This window comes from Asparagus officinalis, chromosome 1 (genome assembly GCF_001876935.1).
Source record: "Asparagus officinalis chromosome 1, Aspof.V1, whole genome shotgun sequence".
In the NCBI taxonomy this organism is placed as follows: Eukaryota; Viridiplantae; Streptophyta; class Magnoliopsida; order Asparagales; family Asparagaceae; genus Asparagus; species Asparagus officinalis.
In genome coordinates, this window is record NC_033794.1 from 89,903,512 (window position 1) to 89,910,366 (window position 6,855).

The following is a 6,855-nucleotide window of genomic DNA, read 5'->3' on the forward strand; positions in this document are numbered from 1 at the left end:
ATGCTGCCTCGCAGGCTGCTTCGCAACAAGGGAACACGACCAGCGCATTTGTACGAGGGTGCAACCCTCACGTTCGCGAGAGGGAACACGACCCTCGCGTACGCTAGGCTAGACGTGACCCTCGTGTTGGGTAGAAACGCGACCCTCATGTTCAGACGTTTCTACATGCAACAATTAAAACTGCATGCAACAGTTACAATAATTAAGTCATTTGCTATTACAATCATAATTGTCATTGTGATTAGTAACAGCCAAATGACCCATGAGTTGGCCTTAGTGGCCTATAAATAGAGCCTCTTGGGGAAGCTCTCATATAGACAAAAAACACATTGAAGTGTTTAAGCTATTGTGCTACTGCTACAGAGTTTGAAAGCATGCAAGCTTTAGTCTGTGCCTGAAGGAACAGAGCCCTGAACCGAAATGTTATTACAGATTGAAAGATCTTTGTCTTAAGCGAAAGGTTTTTTGAATGAAAGGTTTTAATAGATCAAGGAGATCTTTTGCCTGAATCGAAAGGTTTTGAACCGAAAGGTTTAACAGATCGAGGAGATCTTTGCCTTGACCGAAAGGTCTTATAGATCGAGGAGATCTTAACAGTACTTGGTCGGTGTACACTAGTGTACTGTACTGTTGTTCCTGGAAGCAGTTTGGCCTTGGGATCCTTGCACCGGAGTAGACCAAATATTGCTTTAAGCATAGCGTTTCATAAATGCACAACAGTTAAACTTAAAAAAATTTAAAATATAGCACTTCAGCTCTCTAACTGATTTATCTGTTTTATTCTAGACTTAGCCACAAGCGCCAACATTCTCTTCTATTAAGGTTGGCTTAAAAGCCAATAACACTATGGTCATAATTCTAAGATAATTTTACAGTAAATGATTTCATAAATCCCGCAAGAAGTTTGGTCTATGTTGAGATAGCTAAAAAAGCTTGAAGATGTCATTTAATCCTCAACTTTTCAGATAACACTAAAAAGTTTTGGGGGTTATCTGAAAATGATTCAAAAAATGTAGGGCAGAAATGATTAAGTCTTTAAATGTCTCACAAATACGGCCTTTTAATCCTCAAGGGGCTACATCTTGACATGACTTTGACTAATCTTACCCCATTATAAACTTAACGCGAAACAAGAAAACTTCCAAGTCAAATAACACATCTACTCCACCTTTATAAATTCATTTCAATGGCGTGGCACTACTATGAAACGAATTTATCTCCCAATGACGTCAAATGCTTCGTGTATTAGAGTAGAACATAGTTGTTTCAGTTAATAATAATAAATTTTCCTCAATGATTTTGCTTATTTCAGATCTGAGTAGGTATTCCAAATCTCAGTGGAATAGTTTCTATATTTTTTAAAAAGACTTAAGATTTTCTTTTGTCGTTTGAGGGAAATTATCTACTGCCAATTGGATGTCTAATATATAGAGGATTGCTTTCGAACCAAGAGTTGAAACTGATATATTGTTAATGCTCATGAAATTTCAAAATATTGATGACTAAAAAAAAGTTCAAATGTTCTATAGTCTCTAATTATGAGCGCATATACCGATGCACAAATGATGAGCAAGACCTTGTTTTCCACTAGGGTAATATCTGCCCGCTAGTTTAGGTCAATAGTGAAGAAGAAGCATACCCACAAGGCCACAAAGCTTAGACCAAAATTAAATCGTGGCATCGTCATGGAAGAGTTTTCTTCTTAAAAATCCATTTGCACTTTGACTTTTTTGGAATTGAAATTTGAAAGGGGGGAAGACTCTCTATAGAAAATCAATCTAAGGACAAAAAAAATACTTAAATCTAACGAATCTTAATGCACACGTTATTATCAGCTATCATTATAATACTTAGTTTATATATCAATGCAATTAACATCAAACTGATAGACAATTTGACTACGGTACTAGATAATTCTGATGCGTGCATCAGATTTCATACTAGATATCTTCAAATAGAGAATCTTATCTAATGAATTTTTTCTTAAGACTACAACCTTCAAATCCTGGTCTCATTTTGAGAAGAATGTTGCTTCGTAAAACCGAGCAAAAAATTGAGCTAGGGTTCGTGCTGGCACAATTTTTTCGATGCGAAAAAAACGCCCCTAAAAGCGATTCTATTTTGATCCACCCTCCGTTGGAATCAAAATAGCATCCGGATCTAGTTTCAAAGAGTTCACCAAATGTTGCTGATAATAAAACAAGAAGTCAATCCCCTCTCGCAGCAAATGGATCATGCCCCTTAAAAGCGAGAACCGTCAATGTCACTAGGTAGAGCCAAAATCATTCTTTAGGATTTCTCTTATTAGTTGACAATTAGGAAGCAAATCTGACTTGAAGTTGCGTACGAAGCATTATAATAAAAGTGATCCAACAGTACCTTAAAGTGCTAAAATTCAATGCTTGCTCAGAGCATTGACCTCTGGCACTTTAACAAATACAATTCGGCTTCATTTTCTAGGAACCCAACAAGAGTTTGTAGCTTCAAAGTTTAAAATTTTCAATTACTTTAGTTAAATTCATACGTGGCCCATTTTGTCATCTTGATTGAGCTATTATCATGTTCTTTATGCACATCATGAGCTAGAAATGAGGTTATTTTAGTGCAACAGTTGAAGATGTAGTCACTAAATTATATAAAGTAAACTTTGTCTTTGACCAGATAATAATGCTTGAAACAAGTACACCAAGTTCGAATAAGGTACTGCTTTAGAACTTTGTAAAATATCTAGGTTATACTTTTTGCTTACATGATCCTCTTACGCAGTCCTTTGCTTTCAATTTCTCTTACAAAATAATAACTAATATTAATTATGTACAACAGTATAGCAATGTAAAAGTAGTGATAGTGACCATGGTGATCTTGTTTTATGCTGGTGGTTAAATATGAAGGTTTTTTTATATATACCCTTAAATAATGCGTATTTGCAAACCTTCCACACCCAATCTCCATATTTGCAAAATTACCCCGAAATCATTCTCTCCACCCACCCCTAGGGGTGTCCAATTGGACTTAATTCGGCTCAGATCCGGCCTGATGTCCGACTCGGACTCAGCTCGGAACAGGGAAAAGCCCGGAAAATCCGGGCTGATCGGGTTTTGGGCCCGAGCCCAGGTTGTGTTGCTGAAGCCCGACTAGGCCGGGCCTGCCCGATTTTTAAATTTATATATTTTTTACATATATTGTATATATATTTTTTATATGGCCTGCCCGATTTTTAAATTTATATATTTTTTACATATATTGTATATATATTTTTTATATATAATTAAATAATGATATGGTCATTAATGTATACTTATATATATTTCTAAGTGTATCTAGTATTTTTGAGGAAAATGGTAATAACTTCCTAGTCCTAAGTGTATATAGTTGTATATATTTAGTTACTCAAGTGTGTGTATGTGTATATTTATAAGTATACAAGTATATTGTATTATATGCTTTTACACATACTCTTACCGTGATATAGATATTAAGATATAAGTATATAAGTATATAATGTAGTTATAAGTATACTTATATGTGTATATTATAGACTTATAGTCACATAATAAGTATATATAAGTACATAAGAAAAATTATATGTATAAGTATATTGCATCTAGTATATATAAAATTATATCATATAAGTATATAAATATACTTAAATAAGCATAATATAAGTATGTAACAAATACATATATGACCATATAATACGTATTTATAAATAAGTAACATATGCTTATGTGATTCTCTCTCTCTATAGTTGTAACTTATAAGTATATACAATATATTTACATATAATATATATGTATATATCATATATAGCTATTTACTAATATGTAATAACATACTAATACATACTTATATAAATATAATAAAAAAATCTAAAATTTTTAGTAATTTTCGACCAAAAAATTAGAAAAAAAAATTTCATGGCCGGCCTAGAGCCTGGCCCGATTTGGCCTGGACCTAGACCCGAGCCAAGGCTCGTGCTAGGCATTTTGCCAGGATCAAACCTGAAAACCTAGGTCAGGTCGGCCCGTTTGGACAAGCCTACCCACCCCCTAACAAAAAAAATCTCAATATTTACAAAACTATCACGAAATCACTAATTTTGGGAAAAAATACCCCTGAATTTAATAAATCATCAATTTTGCTGGATATAGAGCATATGTTTAAATATTTTGTTGACATTTCTACATTGCAGTTACAAAATATCCTCTCAAAGTTGATGATTTTTTGACTTGAGGGGTTTGCCCCCTCAAAGTCAATGATTTAGGGGCAATTTTGGAACACTGAGATCGGAGTGTTGTTCTACAAATATGCATACATAATTTTTTGAGTATATATATATGTATGTATGTATGTACACACACACACACACACACACACACACACACACACACACATATATATATATATATATATATATAGGGAGAGGTTCTAATAAAAACCTCCTTAGCCTAAAAACTAAAAACCAATATCATCCATTGGATCTAGATGAATTCAATGGCTACGAGTCAGTCAAACAGTCAACAGAACATGCATTAATTACCTCAACGAACTCAAATCTGGATTCACTGCAGTGAATCTGGATTCACTGTGGTAAAAAACGTGTTCGTTGAGGTAATGAATCTGGATTCACTGCAGTAAATCTGGATTCACTGCAGTGAAGAACGTGTTCGTTGAGGTAATGAATCTGGGTTCACTGTAGTGAATCTGGATTCACTGCATTGAGGTAGTTAATGCATGTGTTTAATGAGGTAATTAATGCATGTGGTTGTTGACTGTTTGACTGAATCCTAGACATTGGATGATATTGGTTTTTAGTTTTTCAAATTAAAACCTCACTATCCTAAAAACTAAAAACCAATCCTCTCCATTGGATCTAGATTCATCCAATGGCTGGGATTATAATACTATTACAGCTGCATAAGGGTAATCATGTAAAATTAACAGCCAGCTGTAATGAATGCATGTTGCCACTGTAATGAATGCATGTGTCTGTTGAGTTCTCCAAAAGTCATAACATATCTCTCTCTCTCTCCAAAATCACAGCAACTCTCTCTCTCTCTTCAACATCTCCCTATCTAAAAAGTCACGGCAACTCTCTCTCTCTCCAAAACTCATCCCAACCTATCTAATGCTACGTTTGCCTTCAACTGCATCTCTATCAACGGTCTTCTTCAACCTTCGTCTTCAACCTTCATCTTCAACCACCGTCTTCAACCTTTGTCATCGTTAAATTATTTTGACGTTTTAATGGTAAGTTTATGAAATTTGTTTGATTTTTCGTGTAAAAGTTTTAGTTTTAACCTTAAAGATAGTAGCTTTTTGTTGTAAAAGGTGAAAAATTTCCTATTTTTTGAAAAGTTTCCTATTTTTTGAAGAAACCAGTTAAAAAACCAGTTGAAAAATGAAGGCACGCATGTGTGAATCTAGATTCACTGCAGTGAATCCAGATTCAGACACACTACAGTGAATCCAGATTCACTGCAGTGAATCCAGATTCAGTTATGTGAGGTGTTTGTTTTTTACCATAAAAATCGTAACTTTTTGCTGTAAAAGGTGAAATCTTTTCATGGTTTAAAATTTTATAGCTTGATGATAGGCTATAACTTTGTGTACGAGCATAGCTTTTTGTTGTAAAAAGTGAAAATTTTCACCTTTTAGTCTAAAAAGTTTCCTGTTTTTTGAAGAAACCAGTTGTAAAACGAAGACACGCATGTGTGAATCTAGATTCACTGCAGTGGATCCAGATTCAGTTATGTGAGGTGTTTGTTTTTTACCATAAAAATCGTAACTTTTTGCTGTAAAAGGTGAAATCTTTTCATGGTTTAAAATTTTATAGCTTGATGATAAGAAGTTTGTTGAATCAAAAGCGTAGCTTTTTAAAAGGGCATCCAATTTAAAATTTTGCTGTAAAGGGTAAAATTGAAGTGAAGTGAATCGATGTTCACTGAACTAAATACAAACTTATATTTTAGCTTCAATATAAGTTATCGATGTTCACTGAACTAAATACAAATTTAGTTTAAGTAAAAGTCATGTTTTACATACTCTTGAATTAAATTGGAAATCACAGATTTAGTTTTTTTTTAGGGAGTTGATAAACCTATGTGACTAGACACTGGAACAATGAATACGACGGGATGAATCTGATTTCACTTCAGTGAATCTCGATTCACTGAAATGAATCTACTTCAGTGAATCTTGATTCACATCATTGAATCGAGATTCACTGTAGTGAATCTCCGTTCATCCATGCCATCCACGTGCAAACGCAAGTCTTCTGAAGTCTATGAAGAGAACCTATCTCATTAGATCAATTGTTTCACTTAAGATTCATTGTACATTAATTTTATTGAATATCAATTTATATTGTTTATCTGTAACTCTAAAATAGTTGATTTATGTTTGTCCACTATCTGAATTTACCTGTACAGATGTAACATTATAATATTCAATCTAGATTAAATCTCAATTCAGTTTTTGATTCATCAATGGTGATTCTATGTTCATTTATATAATGATTCTTGATTATTTTTAGATTTAGGCAGCTAAGATGTAAACTCAAGTCATTTCAGTATCGGATTTGGTAAAAATTTTAAAAATTATATTGGATAGTTGTGAAACCTTGAAAGGCCATAACTTTGTGTACGAGCGTCGTATTGAGACGATAATTTAAAAAATGCCTCTATCATGCAAAACGGAGGATAATTTGGTTTATTTGGTTTTAGTCAAACCGAATCTCAAATTTGACTTCACCGTAAAGATACAAATGAGATAGCGTCATGTTAAGGTTACAGTTATTCAAAATAACTAATAGATTGTTGATAGAATCGAGATTCATCGTTATGAATTTAGATT

The 6,855-nt window shown here is 33.6% G+C and overlaps 1 long non-coding RNA gene across 1 annotated transcript in view; it reads left to right on the forward strand.

The window, feature by feature from the left end:
* LOC109843179 overlaps positions 1 to 6,252 on the forward strand; it is a 22,268-nt gene extending 16,016 nt beyond the window's left edge. Inside the window, exon 3 of the long non-coding RNA XR_002247560.1 lies at positions 6,088 to 6,252. This is a non-coding gene — a long non-coding RNA (uncharacterized LOC109843179). The remainder of the gene's footprint in view (positions 1 to 6,087) is intronic.